The sequence below is a fragment of the Humulus lupulus genome, chromosome 7 (genome assembly GCF_963169125.1).
Source record: "Humulus lupulus chromosome 7, drHumLupu1.1, whole genome shotgun sequence".
NCBI classification, from domain to species: Eukaryota; Viridiplantae; Streptophyta; class Magnoliopsida; order Rosales; family Cannabaceae; genus Humulus; species Humulus lupulus.
This window is the reverse complement of record NC_084799.1, coordinates 67,576,521-67,593,625: the sequence shown is the minus strand read 5'-3', so window position 1 is coordinate 67,593,625 and position 17,105 is coordinate 67,576,521. Positions and strand designations below refer to the sequence as shown.

The following is a 17,105-nucleotide window of genomic DNA, read 5'->3' as shown; positions in this document are numbered from 1 at the left end:
GGGACCGATCCCAACTGTTAGATCAAAGATCAGCACTTGGGCCCTTATAAATATCCCCCAAGCTTTCATTTGAAACCTTTACACTCTCGAGCCAGTTAAAGAATTCAGAGGATTTTTTTATGACCAAGCTTGCCGACGATATCTTCCACCGTCTGCTCCGCCTGCGTCGTCGCCTTTTTCCAACGGTTCCGATATCTGCACCCTTGCTCGAGCAGACACCATTAGCCTGCCCTCTTGACGAGTTGCTGAATCGTCTCCACTAGATCAAGACTAAGATTCTGCCGTCCTTGCCACCAGACGACCACCGTTTTTTACGACTAGCAAATTACAGTAAGTTTCCCTGCCTTTCGCCTTTGCACCTTTATATGCACACAAACGCAGATTTTCTGTCATTTTGCTTATCTGCTTAGGCTGCTAGACCTTGCTTGTGTTTAGAATTAGTGTTAGGGAGAGACGGCCTGGGCCGGGGCGCTCTGGGCCCTTTTCGGGACAGGGTGATTCCCGGACAAGCTGCGATGGGCCGGCTTAGTAGTGTAGCCTATTTTTCATTCCTGATTAGGATCTTGCGGATCCCTGGAGATCCCGGACCTGATCCGGAGGGGACTCCTCCAAGCAGTTCATAGGAGAGCCCCCGTACCTTAACCAACTTTCTTGGGTTTTGGTACTGACTGCTTGGTTTGTTTCTCTGTTTTGCTCCCTGATCACCAACCTTGACATCGGGCGTCACCCTTCATTCGGAGGAGGAATTTAACAAGGCCCCTGTCACTCTTCTCGAGTCTAGGACCCCTAAAGGCAACAGGTGGGAGATGGATGTGGTGCCGAAATTGTTCCGGAACTACCGGATGCTATACGTCTCAGAGAAGCACTTGGGTGTGGAGTCGACTCCAGGACTGTTCCACAACCGCCTGGCCATGAAAGAGGAGAGGGCCCACACCTCCGTGAATGGGTTCGGGGGCCTGGAGCGTAGGCCACATCAGTGCGGGGGCTACGTTCCCGCTTCATGATTACTTCATGCGGTTCCTGACATTCACGGGGATTGCGCCCTTCCAGCTTCTGCCCCAAGCATATCGATTTCTTGCGGGCTAGCGCATCTTTTGCTTCGCGAGGGAAATCCCGGAGCCGACTCCTGCAGAAATCTTGTACTTCTACAAGATGGAGTCGCAGGTCAACGTCAAAGACAAGACCCTAGACGGAGTTTACAGGCTCAAACCGTGGGGAAACTACCCTGCTCCTACTAGCGCCTAGAAGCATCCCCCGGACATCCGACACTACTGGTTCATGACGTCCAGGTTTCTCATAAAGAAGAACCCCACACTGATGTTGGACTTCCAGCGAGTGGGTAAGTGATTTCCCATCCCTTTTTTTTAATCTTTGTCCTCTTTCCTTCCTCTCTTTTATTCTCACCACATCATCCTCGGTGGCAGGACCCTTTGCCCAGACTCCCCTCACCCAGTTCATCCTGGATCGGAAGAAGCTTTACTCTGAGCTAAGCGCAGAGGATTTGGACGTGGGGGGCTATGTCAACACTGACAACCTTCGAGTGATCGGAATGCTTGCGGCCCACCAAACGATCCATGCCCCAAGCCTCTGGGGGATACAATGCGAGAAAGACCCCGCGCTGAGGGAGGAGCTGGACCTAGAACACATCAGGGCCGTAGAGGAAGCAATGCTGGCGGACGCAGCCAAGAGAAAGAGGGACCAAGCTCAGCCGAGGGAGGCAGCCACCTCCGAGGAGCTGGAAGCCCTCTTCGACGAGGGACAGCCAAATACGGGGACCCCCGGGGCTAGCACATTAGGGCGAGGTAACTCACCTATGATTTTGACTTTTGCTCCCCAAGTTGGAGACTTAGCTAGGGATAAGGGCTAGCACACCGAGGCCCCGTGTTAGGGGCTGACGAGGAAATGAGACCTTCGTCTCCCATTCCCGTTGGGTAAGAAGTCCTCATATACTTGCCCGGGTTTCTCCAATACGGGAACTTTCTACACCCGGATGACATGGGGGACCGAGTCTACTCTTTCGCATTAGATGAATTGAGTCAGGTCCATGGCCTAAATAAGGGTATGTCCCGGGTCACTCTTAGTCTTGACTTCCTTGTTTGCTTGTCAATTGTACTGGCTCTTTTTTATTTGTGTTTATTTCAGAAGACTTCGATATGTCCAACTCCATGGACAAGATGAAGCAGCTCCTTGAGACCCGGGCTGCCAAGGCGAGGGTCGTGGCTAGGAAGGCTGCCAAGAAAGCATCTAAGGAGACGCCAGGGCCAGAGCTTCAACCTAGCAAGGAGACGCTAGGGCCGGAGCTTCAACCCAGCAAGGCGGCCCTGGCCGTAGTCCCAACCACGGTCGTTGACCAGGCCACTGTCCCCGACCTTCCCGCTCACCCCCTGGTGATTAACCTGGAGCTGGAACCAGCGGCAAGCCAGAGCTCCGAGAAAATATCCGCAGACTCGGGCGCGGAGGTGGAAAAACCAAGAAACAAGAGGGCCCGGACGAGGCGGGCTAGTTCGGCTGGGGAGTCATTCGGGGAGAGTCAACTTGCCTCTAAAGACCTTCCAGCAGCACCGACTCTTCCCGTCTGCCCAGCCTTACCTGAGGAGGGAGAGGTCGTCTTGCGGGACGAGAAGTCCAAACTCATTTCCCGGACCTGGGAGAGTGGCTGGGAAAGAAGGGAAGAGGTTTACAAGGCCCTAACGATTTGTCGTCAGGTTGAATTCACCGATCGCCTGGTTGCCTTTAGTGCCCCTCAGCCAATCGTGGATTGGCTGGTTGCTGAGACAAGTTTCCGCCCCAAGCTGGGGCAGGACACGGTCCCGTTCGCGGCGGATTTGCTGGATCAAGTGGGGAACACCATGTCCAATCTCCAAATGAAGCGATATGCCACCATCGCCAACCAGGACATGCTATTCATTTCCCAAGCTATCTGCCACCAAGCCACCACAGTAATTTTGCTTTACATTTTCTCTTTCTTCTTTTCCTTGCTTAGTAAGGACTCTTCTAACTTCGCTTTGTTATAGGATGCTCTATTATTCCACCAGAATGCCGACCTGGTGGTCGAGGCTGCCATGAAGATGGGGACGCTCCAGCTGGAGCTGGAGGCGGCCGTGAATCAAAGAGAAGCCGCCAAGGAGGCCTTGTCCAGGGAGACAGCCCAGGTCAAAGCATCCCTGGCCACCGCGGTTGCTCAGGCCGAAGCGGACTGCGCGGAGTTCGACCAGGTCAAGTTTCAGCTTGAAGAGGCTCTGTCCCGGAAAGAAGCCGAGGCTGGTGAGCGGATGGCCAATCTAGAGGCGGAGCTTCTCTGAGTAAAGGCTTCGTAGGAGGCGGCTGTGACTCAGTCCATCCAGGACCGGGAGAAGGACAAAGGTCTGGAGGCCCGGATCCATGAGCTGGACGGCTTGCTTCACAAGGAGGTGAAGGCGCACGAGGAGACCCGTCATGAAAAAGAGCAGGCGGATGACATGCTAGGCGTCACCTTTGATGAGGCCATCTATATGGCCTGGGTCCAGGACAAGAACATGAACCTCCTGGTCTATCTTGACCCTGCCGCGAAGAGAGCCGAATTTGAGGCCAAGGAGAAAGCTGACGCGGGGCCCCTGGATGATGAAGAGGCGGATGGAGCCATCCCGGAGGCATCAGGACCTGGCGAAGTCTAGACCCAGATCTTCTTTTTGTTTATAATTTTGCAATATTTTTATGGACACGCATGCGTCCAAGAAATTTTTTTTGGTGTTTTACCCACTTTATTTTTTGCTTATTGCTTTCCCGTTTCCACCCGCTAAGCTTTCACTAAGTGTTTCACCACCGTGCATGAATGAGCCGAGTGTTTGGTCCCGGTTCTAATGGCCTGGACTAGATTAATCCTGACTTTAATTTATCAACTTACTCTAATTCTGTTGCTCAAGATCCAACGACCTGGGCCATTAGGGAGTTGATAAATATCGTCCAGTCCCGAACTTTGAAAACCCGATGGTCTGGACCATCGGGGTTTAGTCGATTAGCTTACTTTGAAACCTAGACTAGGTTCCTACGGCTTGTGCCGTTTATAATACTAATTTTACACAACTTACGCTTGGGACCCGCGCCCTAATAGTCGTGAGCTATTGTGGAAGCTATGCGGACGGGTACTCGGTTGTTTGGGGCAGTGCATGGTCGACTGACAGTTAGGATACGGGCTAGCCCATACATCCTACTGGATACTTTTACCCCCCAAACGGCATTCATCCAGGGCGAGACCATGCCTGAGCCTTGGTCCTTTTTATCATACCCCCGGACAGCGTTTGTCCGAGGCAGGACCATGCCTGAGCCTTGGTCCTTTTTATCATACCCCTGGACAGCGTTTGTCCGGGGCGAGACCAGGCCTGAGCCTTGGTCCTTTTTATCATACCCCCAGACAGCGTTTGTCCAGGGCGGGACCAGGCCTGAGCCTTGGTCCTTTTTATCATACCCTCGGACAGCGTTTGTCCGGGGCAGGACCAGGCCTGAGCCTTGGTCCAACATGGTATTTTTTCATACCGGAGAAACGCCCCAAGTGAGCAAAGACTGGTCTTGGGTCACTTGATTAGGGAAGTAGATTGGAATTTTCATTGTCTGATAATATTTCTTTATGAAGTTTTGTACACGCCATTTTTATTATTCAAGGAATCGCCCTGAGGCGTACATTGCTTACGACGAAAATATAAAACTGGAACACGCTCTCCCGACTACTGATAATACTTACGGAGATGCTCCATGTTCCAGGCTCTTGGGACTTCCGTGTCATCGAGTCATTTTAAACGGTATGTTCCTGGGCACACTTCGTGCTAGATTTTGTACGACCCTTCCCAATTCGGGCTCAGAACCCCTACTCCCGGATCTTGGGTTGCAGGGAAAACTCTCTGCAGGACCAGATCGCCGGTTTCGAACCTCCAGCCTTTTACTTTCGAGTTAAAATGCTGAGCAATCTTGCCTTGGTACATCTTCAGCTGAACTTGTGACTCTTCCCGGATCTCCTCGATGAGATCCAGGGATTCCTAGAGTAAGGCGTGGTTCTGGGCGGGATCGTACGTGTCTCTTCTGTGGGACGGGATGGCTGTTTCAATGGGGATGATGGCTTCACACCTATACACCATGGAGTAAGGAGTGTGCCCGGTAGATGTCCTTTCGGTGGTCCGGTAGGCCCATAACACGCGGGGAAACTCTTCGGGCCACTTGCTCTTGCAGGCTTGGAGCTTTTTCTTTAATGTTCCTTTCAAGATTTTGTTGATGGCCTCTGCTTGCCCGTTTGCTTGAGGCCTAGCGACTGCATAGAAGCTTTGGATGATACCATGTCTTTCACAGAAATCCGTGAAGTGGGTGCTGTTGAACTGCTTTCCGTTGTTGGATACAATCTTGTAGGGGAGTCCGTACTGACACACAATGTTGTTGATGACAAAATCCAGGGCCTTCTTCGAGGTGATTGTACTCATGGGTTTCGCTTCGGCCCGCTTGGTATAGTAGTCGACGGCCACGATGGCGTACTTCACCCCTCCCTTCCCGGTTGGGATCGATCCTACCAGATCGATTCCCCACACTGCGAAAGGCCATGGGCTTGTCATCAGAGTTATTTCTGTTGGAGGGGCCCGGAGGACCTTCGCGTACCTTTGGCATTGCTCGCACTTGCGGATGTAATCAATACAGTCTTTCTTCATGGTTGGCCAGAAATATCCTTTGCGCAAGATCTTTTTGGACAGACTGAGTCCGGCTGTATGGTCTCCGCAGAAGCCTCCGTGCACTTCATGCATAATTGTGCTCAGTTCGGTCCTGGATATGCATCTGAGGTATGGCATGGATAACCCTCTGGGGTAGAGATTTTCGTCCATCATAACGTATCTGTGGACCTGGTACTGAAGCTTCCTGGCTGTGGCCCTGTTCGTTGGCAACCCGTCGGTTGTCAGATAGTGGATAAGAGGTCCCATCCAGGATGTGGAGTGGTCAATGGCATTGATCGCGAAGAATTGAATGCTTGGGATGGGGAGATGGTTGATGGGGACCAGTCCAGATGGCTCCACCTCGGCATCAGTGGCCAATTTCGCCAGTGTGTCCACGCTTGGGGATCTGACAGATGGAGTGCCTCTTGAACGTTTGCAGCATTTCTCTTGTCTGAGTCACGTAAGCCGCCATCTTTTCCCCTTTGGTTTGGTATTCTCCTGAGACTGGCCTGACAACCTGCTGGGAATCGCTATAGATCTCCAAGTTTGTGGCCCCTGCTTCCTGGGCCAGACGCAGCCCGGCCAGCATGGCCTTGTGCTCAGCCTCGTTGTTCGACGCCTTAAAGTGGAAGTGCAAGGAGTTTTGCAACTGCTGCCCTTGCAGCAACACTAGGATGTTCCCGACCCCCGCTCCATTTTCATTCGAGGCTCCATCCATGAATACCTTCCACACGGGCACCGTGGGGTCTGCGGGATCGTCCCCTTCGGTGATCCAGAAGCATTCCACGATGAAGTCAGCTACGGCTTGCCCCTTGACTGAGACTCTAGGAACGTAAGCTATATCGAATTGATTCAGTTCCATAGCCCACTTCAAGAGTCTTCCTGATGACTTGGGTTTCTGCAACACTTGCCGCAAAGGGTGGTTGGTCAGAACTTTTATGGCGTGGGCCTGGAAGTAAGGCCAGAGTTTCTGGGACGCCACTAGCAGACAAAATGTCAACTTTTCAATTAACGGATACCTTGACTCTGCCCCCAATAACCTCTTGCTCACGTAGTACACCAGGAGTTGGGTTTTCTCGTCCTCCCGCACTAGTGCAGCGCTAATCGCGTGTTCGGTCACGGCCAAATAGAGGTATAGAGACTCCTCGTCCACCGGTTTTGCCAATATCGGTGCCTGGGCTAGGAGCTCTTTCAACTTTTAAAAAGCTTCTTCACACTCGACTGACCATTTGAAACGTTGGCTTCCCTGAAGAACATTGAAGAATGGGATGCACTTGTTCGTGGCCTTTGAGACGAAACGGCTTAAGGGGACCACCCACCCGGTCAGACTCCAGACATCTTTATGCTTCCGGGGAGAGGGTATTTCAATCAGTGCCTTGATCTTGTCCAGATTGTCTTCTATTCCCTGGAAACTCACTATGAAACTCAAGAACTTCCCGGAAGCCACGCCGAAAGTGAATTTTTTGGGATTCAGCTTCATCCCATACTTTCAGATGATCGCGAAGGCTTTATCCAAATCGTTAGAATGTTTCCCGGAGGTTTTGGATTTAACCAGCATGTCGTCAATGTAGACTTCCATGTTCCGCCCTAGCTGGGCCTGGAACATTCGGTTGACGAGCCTCTGATAGGTGGCTCCGACGTTTTTGAGCCCGAAAGGCATGACGATGTAGCAGTATACCCCTTTGTCGGTTTGGAAACTGGTATGCTCCTGATTTGCTACATTCATAGAGATCTGATTGTAGCCGGAGTTGGGGTCCATGAAACTCAAGATCTCGTATTCGGACGTCGCATCCACCATCTGATCGATCTGAGGAAGCGGGAAACAATCTTTAGGGCGAGCCTTGTTGAGATCCATGAAATCTATGCACCTCCTCCAGATCCCGTTCGGCTTTGGCATCAGAACTGGGTTGGCTAGCCATACGGGGTATATAGCTTCGCGGATGAAGTTGATCGACGACAACTTTTTGATCTCCAGCTTGAGGGCCTTGGCCCTCTCCGTTCCCAAGGGCCTTCATTTTTGTCGGACCGGGGTCGCATCCTTGTCAATGTTCAAGGCATGGAAGATGATGTTATGGTCGATCCCCGTCATATCCGAATGAGACCAGGCTAGGACATCTTGGTTCTCCTTTACCTAGGCGACGATGGCGGCCCGGACCTCCGCTGGCAGATTTTTCCCGACTTGGATTACCCTGGTCAGGTCGGTGTCACTAATGCACACCTCCTCAATCTCGTCCATGGGCTCTAGGACGCGGTCATCTCCTATCCTCGGGTCCAGCTTGTCTTCCTCCCGAACAATTCTTCCACCTGGAGGAGGTGGAACCGGGTGCTGAGCCGGGGACTGGACCAGAGCGCACACCTCCTGATCGTGGTCGAGCTCGCTAATGTAGCGTTTTTTATCATTCATGGACGAACCTCCTAGATGAGGCCCGCCCGAGATGGTGGCCACATGGCCATCCACTTGGGGGGTGCTATCCCTGATGGATAAGGCATTCCAGGTCCGGGTGCTTGCACAGCGGGGACCCCCTGAAGGGCCTGTGCTGCCAAACCCTTTGCATATCCTCCCTGAGGGGGATATGCTCTAGGTGCACCCGGGACCATGGATACTCTGGGGACTGCTGACAAGCCCGGGACTCCCACGGGCATCCTGATCCACTGGTGAAGATGCCCCAACTTTATCAAATTCTCGATCTCATCCTCGACCTGTCGGCACTCCTCAGTCGTGTGGCCCACATCCTTATGGTACGCGCACCGTTTGCTGGTATTTCTTGGATTCCTTCCTCCTTTAAACATGGGGGTAGGCTTTCGGTAATGAACCGCCTTTCTGTGGCTAGGAAGATGTTCTCCCTGGTGTTCACCAAGTTGGTGTACTCTGAATACTGGGGCTCGTAGCCCCTCTTACCTTTCTCAGCTAGCTCAGACCGGTTTTGGCCCTTGCCGGATCTTTTCCCCTGGGAGGGGTTTACGCTCGCCTTAGTTCCCCCTGCATGGGACGGTTGGGCTCCGATGGGGGCAGCGTTGTACCCGACCAGTGCGGCTCCATATCCGAAAAAAAGGGAGGACTGGACTGAAACATATCCTGAAGAGGCAAGACCGTACACCGTGGGCGTGGTGAAGGTCATCCCGGGCGCGGCCTCCGATCCTGGGGCAAGTGGGAGAGCGACATATTGTTGCACCAGAAACTGCACCCCATATCCCGGAAATGTTTGGCCATTGGGCTGAGGTGTCGGTTGCCATCCAAACGCCTGAATTTGGGCCTCTTCCCAGGTTATGAATCCTTGGGCCCTCCTTATGAACTCCTCTAGGGTAGCTGCCTTGTTACGTTGCATATCATCCCAGAGGGGGGACCCGGCTTGGATTCCGGACTGCAGCACCACTAGGTGTTGCCCATCGTCCACCTTGGTTTTGGAGGCCTCTTTGGTGAAATGCTGGATGTAGGCTCTCAGCGTCTCTGCGGGGAGTTGTTTAATGTTGGTGAGAGAACTGATTTGCATGTCCATTCTCATGGTGGCCATAAACTGTTTGTGAAACGCTAACTGTAGCCCTGACCAGGATTGGATGGATCCTGGCTTGAGTCTCTTCCACCATTCTTCTGTGGGGCTGCCTAGAGTGATCAAAAAACAGCGGCACTTGCTGTCGTCACTAACATGGGCCACAGTCATTAGTCGGTTATACCAGGACAGATGATCCCTGGGGTCAGTGTTCCCAGTGTAGGCAGTTAGACTCGGCATCTTGAATCCCTTGGGGAGCAGGGCGCCCAAAATGTGCCTCACACATCGCTCTTTGTCCTCATCATCAGAATCGGTGTCTGCTCCTTCCTGTTTGCGAACCAAGCAGTCCGTGACCTTTTTCAAGGCGGTCAACTCCTCCATGAGCTGCTTGGCCATGCCATCTTCTAGGGGAGCCCTCTCATTCCTCTTGTCGTTGATGTTGTTCCTAAGGTCACCATCTCGGGGGCGGATCTTTTCTTTGCGGGCCCGTTCCTTCCGAGCATTCAGTCCATCGCGTAGGTCTACCCAGGACGTATCATCCCCAGAGCCTAGGGAATGGTGCTCGTCGTTACGTGGGCGCTCCCGGTGACTTTTGTTCACTGAATCGCTGGGATGTAAAGACCTCTCCCGTCCGGCTTGCCCTGGGGCATTCCGGGGCCTAGTACCCTGTGGCCGCATCCCTTGCGGATTGGTCAGGAGGCCCTGTCCTAGGACGGGGCGCACCTTCTCATTCCTAGGGAGCGGCCTGGGATGGGTTCCGGCTCTTTGGACGGGAGGACGTTTCCTCTGGGTGTTTTCCCCAGCTTTCTTTTTCTCTCGGTCCGGGTTTCCTGGGCCTTGCTCTGGGGCCTGTCCTGGACGAGGTGTCGGCCTCGCATCCTCAGGGACGCCAGTTCTGACCCGCGGAGCGGGCGGTTTCGCTTCAGGAGGTGAGCCAGCCGGGGGATTGGTCGCCGGACCTTGGGTGGCTATGAAGGCCTGCAAGGCTTGGAGGGACTTTTGCATCCGCCGAGAAGCCTCCGCTTGTTCAGCAATTCTGGCTTCATGGTCCAAGACCTGCTGCCTCAGTCTAGTCACCTCCGGATCCTCCTGGTTGGGGTCCACTCCTGGGATCTCGGGATTCTCAGCTTTGTCGTGGTATTCCCCCTCATTCTCCTCCTCTTCCTCGTAGTAGTCCTCCTCGTACTCCGCTCCACCTTCATAGTTCTGTGACTCGTCAAGCTGGGACATCTGATGGGGATTGCGCTCAGGTGGACTTTGAGGAAGAGTTTGGGTGGGCAGTGGCTCTCCATTGCCCTGTTCTGGGTTAGTAGGGTCAAAAGTGGTGTGTCTTGTGTTCACCATTGTTGTAGAGGTTTGATGTCAACACTAGCTTTCTCAGGCTCTCAATGAAAGCACCAAAATGTTTACCGAGCTTTTCGGAAACTACAATAATAAAAGTTAAGAGAGACTAGAGAGAAAGGGTTTAGAAGTTGTAAGACAAATTTTTACTTGGTTGGGGTGTTAATGAGCCTTAGTCCACGAGACAGTTGTATTAGAGCTTAGAGAATCTAAAATAATGGATTTTTCTGCAAGTTTCAGCAGAGTAACTGTATACACGCTCTCCGGATCCCCCCTCTTTAGTGCTCTGTTACATGTATTTATAGGTTCACAGGTGCACTGGGCTTGGGTCGGGCTGACCCGGGCCCAATAAAGGTATAAATACTGCTAGCTTCTCTATCGGAAACCCAATACAAAGGATTAAAACATAAACAAAATACATTAATCTGAGCCCACTGGGCCAGCCCAAACCATATATACATGCGACAAATTGGAGCTTTGGTCTGGGCATCTCGAGTTACAAGGCAGATTCAGGGGACAAGATTTATCAAAATAGTGGCGGCGCAGGTCTGAACCAACGACGTGCAATCCTGAGGTGGCCTTTTTTGCAGGTGAAACATGGGGCAACTCCCACACTTCATGGGATGAAGTCAGGTTCATGGATGCTTTATCCTGCCAACCTTGGAGAACGGACCCGGGTTCGTTTACCCATATCCCTCTCTTTTCGCTGAGGTCCCGTACCGTTTACCATGGGCCTGGACCATTTACCAAGAGCCCGGACCGTTTACCAGGCTTCGGGATCATCCACATCGATCCCGACTGTTATCTGGAAGCCAAACATACCATTTCTCGGATGACCGTCCCGGACAATACTCCCTGAACGCCTACCGGGCCTCGCCCAGAGTTGGGCTGTCGATATCTATTACACTATTTCCAAACGGGCCTGGGCTGGGCCCAAACTCATTTGGCCAGCCTGTGGGCCTGAAGCGCGGATCTGGGTACCTGGCAGAAAACGGGGATAACAGGTGTGATCTCGTGCTTACATGAACACTATATTTCATATACGAGTCATGTGCTTGCGAGTTACAAATTTTCAAAACATACCCGTTTTGGGCCCATCAAGTTTTTGGCGCCATTGCCGGGGAGTTGCAAGAAAAGAAACGAAATTTATCTCAAGGTTAGTGAATTCTTCTACTAGTTATTTAATTTTTGTGCCTTAAGAAAAAAAAACATATATATATACAAAAATATAAAAACTAAAAAAATAAAAAGAAAATTTGGGACAGTTCTACCACCCATAAAAAAATTACTTATATATTTATATTTATTGTTTTTTAGTTGATGGCACTTGTGCCTCCTATCAATCTATCTTTTTAATTTTTATAGTTGATGGCACTTGTGCCTCCTAATTTTGTTGTAATTTTGTTATAGTTTTTATTCCTTGTATTTCTTTGTTAGTTGACGGCACTTGTGTCTCCTAACCTTTGTTGCAACTTTCTTTATTTATCTTATTGTAGTTTTTATTTTATTTTATTTTTGCAAGTTACTAGTTGATGGCAATTTTGCCTCCTAGCTAGTTGATGGAAATTTTGCCTCCTAGTCTTTTATCTTATGTTTTAGTTGATGGCACTTGTGCCTCCTAATTTTTACCTTATTTTTGTTATGGTTGATGGCATGCTATGTCTCCCTACTCTTGCCTAAATTTTAGTCTTATTTAATTTTCCTTATTTTTCTTTATCTTTTATCATATTATTCTATAATTGTGAAAAAAAATACTTGAAAAAAAAAAAAGAAACCTAAATCTTGTCCTTTCACCATAAGCAATTTTTGTTTAAAGGAAATTTGTACAAAATTCCCAATCCGCCTCTACTAATTAACCTCGGGAAGTTGTTAGAAGTGTGTGAGTAAGTGGAATCAAATAGGCCCGGGGACAAGTAAACCATAAAAATTATATTGTTGTGAAATCTCTAAAAATTCTAAGTATGCTATGTGGTTGCGGTTTTAACTGATCTTCCACATCAGAAAATTGCTTGTTTGAGATTATCTTTGTTGCCTTGTTTGTGAAAATTGTATGCATCATTGGGAATGTTACTCTAAAAATTGATTAGTAAAAAGACGTTTATCTTTGTTTGAAATTGAAAGTGTTAATAAAAACTTGAGCATCATGGAACCAATTGTTAATCCTGTTGATGAAAATGTTGTGCCTGAAAAAACTTTGCTTGAATATTTTGCACCTATTTCATCTAATGCTCCTTCATGTATTGTTCTTCCAACCACTTTTACTACCAATTTTGAGCTTAAACAATCAATCATTCAATTTTTGTCATCTTTTTATGGTTTAGATAGAAAGGATCCTTACATGCATGTCAAAGATTTCTTAGAAATTTGCTCAACATTTAAATTTCAAAAAATTTCTAATGAGTCGGTCAAACTAAGATTGTTCCATTTTTCATTAAAAGAAAAATCAAAAGCTTGGTTAAATTCCCTTCCCACGGGGTCTATAACTACATGGGATCAACTTTATAATAAATTATTGGTGAAATTTTTTCCTATGTCTAAAACTGATAGTCTAAGGAGAGAAATATCCGAGTTTTTTCAAAAAGATAATGAAGAGTTTTATGAATGTTGGGAAATATTTAAAGATTTATTATTAAAATGTCCTCATCATGGTTTTAAAAAATGGAGACTTGTAAAATATTTTTATGATGGTTTGACCCCCTCTAATCGTCAAATGATTCAATCTATGCATACTGGAAATTTTTTAAAATTCCAAGGAAAAGAGACTTGGGACGCCCTTGAAGATTTATCTTTCAATTCACAACAATGGAATTATTTTAATCCTAGGTCTAGGTCAACTAATTCACCAAAAATAGGAGGACGGTATGAAGTAAAAGATGAATTATACTTAAGAACATCCTTAGACAAATTAGCGAGAAAAGTAGAAGCTTTAGCCATAAGCCAAACTATAAATTCTTCTATACAACCAAGAAAAGATGTTTGTTCTATATGTTCTAGTCCTTGCCACAATGCCCAATCATGTCCTTCCTACCAAGAAGCCTTTTCTGAGGAGGCCAATGCTCTTCATGCTTATGGGAAACCAAACGATAGCCCATTTTCATCAACTTATAATCCAAATTGGAGAAACCATCCAAACTTTTCATGGAGACAAAATCAACCTCAAATGAATCAAGGGCACCAATACAACACGCAAAACCAAACTCATGCCCCACAAAATCAACCATATCCTCAACATAGAAAACCTTCCTTAGAAGATACCTGACAACAATTTATGCAATCCACTCAACAAATCCTACAAAATCAGTCTCAATCAATTGCCAAACTTGAGACACAAGTAGGACAACTCGCCACTGCTTTAGCTGATAGAGAAAAATGAAAATTACCTAGTCAACGTATCCCTAATCCAAAAAGTCAATATGAGATAGGAAACTATAGTCATAATGGAGAAGTCAAAACAATTTCAACTCTTATGTTCGGAAAGAACATTGTAAAACCCGATTACATACCCGAGGTTGACAGGTGCTCAATTGGGTAGCGCATCGACCTCAGTGGACGTGGCGAGCTTAGCTAAGGCGACTGCATTAGAATTTTGCTCTCGGGGAACCTGCTCTATTGCATAGAACTCAAAATGTTCGAGTGCTGCTTTCGCTTTTTCTAAATATGCGGCCATATTTGTTCCGCGGACCTGGTATTCCCCTTAGATTTGGCTGACCACCAACTGCGAGTCACTGTAGCAATGTATCGCTTTAGCCTTTAGTTCCTTGGCTATTCGAAGTCCTGCCAATAGAGCTTCATATTCAGCCTCGTTGTTAGATGCTTCGAAGCCAAACCTTAAGGCTGAATGAAATCGACTTCCAGTTGGAGTGATCAATATGATTCCTTCCTCCGATCCATTTTCATTGGAGGATCCATCGACATAAAGTTTCTACAGCTCGTGGGCTGGGGTTATAACTTCATTGTCAGATACTCCCGTACATTCCACAATGAAGTCTGCCAGGGCCTGCCCTTTTATGGTCATTCTAGGATGATAAGTAATCTCGAATTGTCCGAGCTCAACAGCCCATTTTAGTAATCGGCCTGAGGCTTCTTGCTTTGACAAGACTTGCCGTAGTGGTTGGTCCGTGAGCACATGGATGGGGTGTGCTTGGAAGTAAGGTCGGAGCTTTCGAGATGAGTGGATTAGGCTAAGATCCAACTTCTCCATCAACGGGTATCTCGATCCTGCCCCCAGTAACCTTTTGCTGACATAGTATACTGTTTTTTGCACCTTCTGATCTTCTCGGACGAGCACGACGATGATGGCGTGCTCAGTTGTAGCGAGATATAGGTAAAAGATTTCTCCTGTGATAGGTTTTGACAAGATGGGAGGTTCTGCGAGGTGTTTCTTAAGCTCCTGAAATGCGAGCTCGCATTCTTTTGTCCACTCGAATTTTTTACCCCCTCTCAAAAGGTTAAAAAATGGAAGACAGCGGTCTGTAGATTTCGAAATAAACCTACTTAATGCCGCTGTTGACACCGTTTTTCGTCAACTTAAATAGTAGAGCAATCAAAGAGTAAAATATTGGTGCAAATGAATGAGGAAGAAAACTAGAAGATTTTTTACGTGGTTCAGCAGTTAACTCTGCCTAGTCCACGAGTCCTTGTTACTAAGACTTGGGAGTTTCTTGGGAATTTTTCAGAGAAGAATTGCCCAGAGTTTTCTCTCAAGGAATCAGAAAATCGGTCCCTTGCAAATGGTGTTTCCTTCTCTATTTATAGAGAATTTTGTAGAATTCATTCCCACATATTTCGGGAAGATATTCTGTAAATCAATTAAGATAATGTTATTTAATGCATTATTTCCTTTATACACGGAAACGTCCCATGAAGATCAGGAACGGATAACAGATTAAATGATATCCCTTAAATATTTGGATTATAAGATAATAAAAATGTTCACACGTAACTGATTATCCCAAATGATTCATCAAATCTTCGAGATCAGCAATTAACATCGAACTTGTCGAGACCATGAGTCATGCACGAGCTCGCTGCCCAGCCTTGTTTATGCTCGGAACAGGTATATGTAGACGATGCTATCACATCCAATCTAGTACTTCTCGAGCTCGATCCATCTTGTCTGAAGCAATCACGAAAAATTATATTCATGTGTCATACCATCACCATTGCGAGCTCAGAGCACGCTCGAGGCCACACATTCTCGAGGTCGTTGTTTACTTCAAAGAGGTCCGACGGTTGAATCATATGAGGACCGTATATGTTTCGAGCTCACACCTGACGAGCCCAGTTTTCGAGGTCATAACTTCTTATCTCGAAATCTGGGTGTAACATTTTGCCCCCTCAAAAGTATCAGTTTGAATCCCATGAGAAGGAAACTTTTGAACTACCCTTCTTGGAAACTATACCATTTATTGTACTCGAGTGCAGACACGCGTCAGGCAGGTATTGGAGGATCAGAGTTCTTGAGTATGTTTGCACCATGCCCACGTCTTCTCATCTGCCACCTTTTTTCCGCCATTATCATGCCAGTACCCGTTCGTTCGATCAGATACCAATCTCGTCCAATGGTCCAGATTTAATTTGTCATTTGACATTCTCTTGTGGCCTATAAATACGCCCATCGTCTTCTTCACTTCAATTTTACGCTTTCAAATTTTCAGAGAAAAGGGAAGAACAAAAAACCAGAACTCAAAACTCGTTCTACTTTTGTATGTTCTCCAAGCCGAGGAAACGAAACAACACTGGTCTGTTCGAGTCCGTGAAATCGTTCTTGCAACCTCTCCTTCGGTCATCGATTTCTTTGTTCCCACCAGCCACATTGTGTAAGTATCTGTTCTATGTTCATATACATTTTATTTTTCCATGCATGCTTATCGTTGTAGTAGCATTTGATCACCAGCTTTTAGTATCAGAATGCTTTAGTCAATGTCGTGTAATTTTTAGGCTCTTCTAAGATTACGGATTTCCAATCCCAGATTTTGCATGAATGATGCAAATATGGCTCTTTTAATGGATTATCTTGATTCTGAATATCATATCGTGTAGACCGAGAAATGGGGTATAAGATTAGGGTTTATAAATTGCACGTTTCCCAAAAATATGAATTTTTGTGTAACCGTCAACTTTTTTCCCTAAAAATCCGGGATCTTTTAAAAAACAAATCCACTTTCCCCCTTTTCGTCAAATACACGCTCGGGGCTTGATTCTTTTGATAGCTTAAGTTCCCTCCGAACCTGATCTCGTTCTTTTAATTGAACTTACTCGATGGTCTCGAGCATTCGAGCTTAGACCATTTCGATTTTTATTCTTAATCTCTTGTTCGTGTAGCCCTCACCCTTTTTCTTTCTTACTAGATGTCGTTGAATTTGGAAAAGCGGTGGGGGTCAAAACTCACGATTCCTTACTCATCGGAAACTCCGAGCCCAGAGTCACCTTTTACTCGGAATCAACGCTTAATTCGGGAGCACGAACTAAGGTGTGAGCAAGAGGACACCTGAGCTCACTTTGGACGCCAGATCGACGAGGTCGAAGAGAGAAAAAGGAAGAGACTCAGGGTTGCAATCTACCCAGATCCAGACCTCGAGCCTAGACCAATCCCCCTTGACCCTACCCA

The 17,105-nt window shown here is 47.8% G+C and overlaps 1 non-coding gene across 1 annotated transcript; it reads right to left on the bottom strand.

Moving 5' to 3' along the window:
• Positions 1–13,040: 13,040 nt before the first annotated feature.
• On the bottom strand, positions 13,041–13,147 carry LOC133793121 (small nucleolar RNA R71). Its single transcript, XR_009874581.1, has one exon. It is a non-coding gene; the product is annotated as a small nucleolar RNA R71 (small nucleolar RNA).
• Between the last annotated feature and the right edge of the window lie 3,958 nt (positions 13,148–17,105).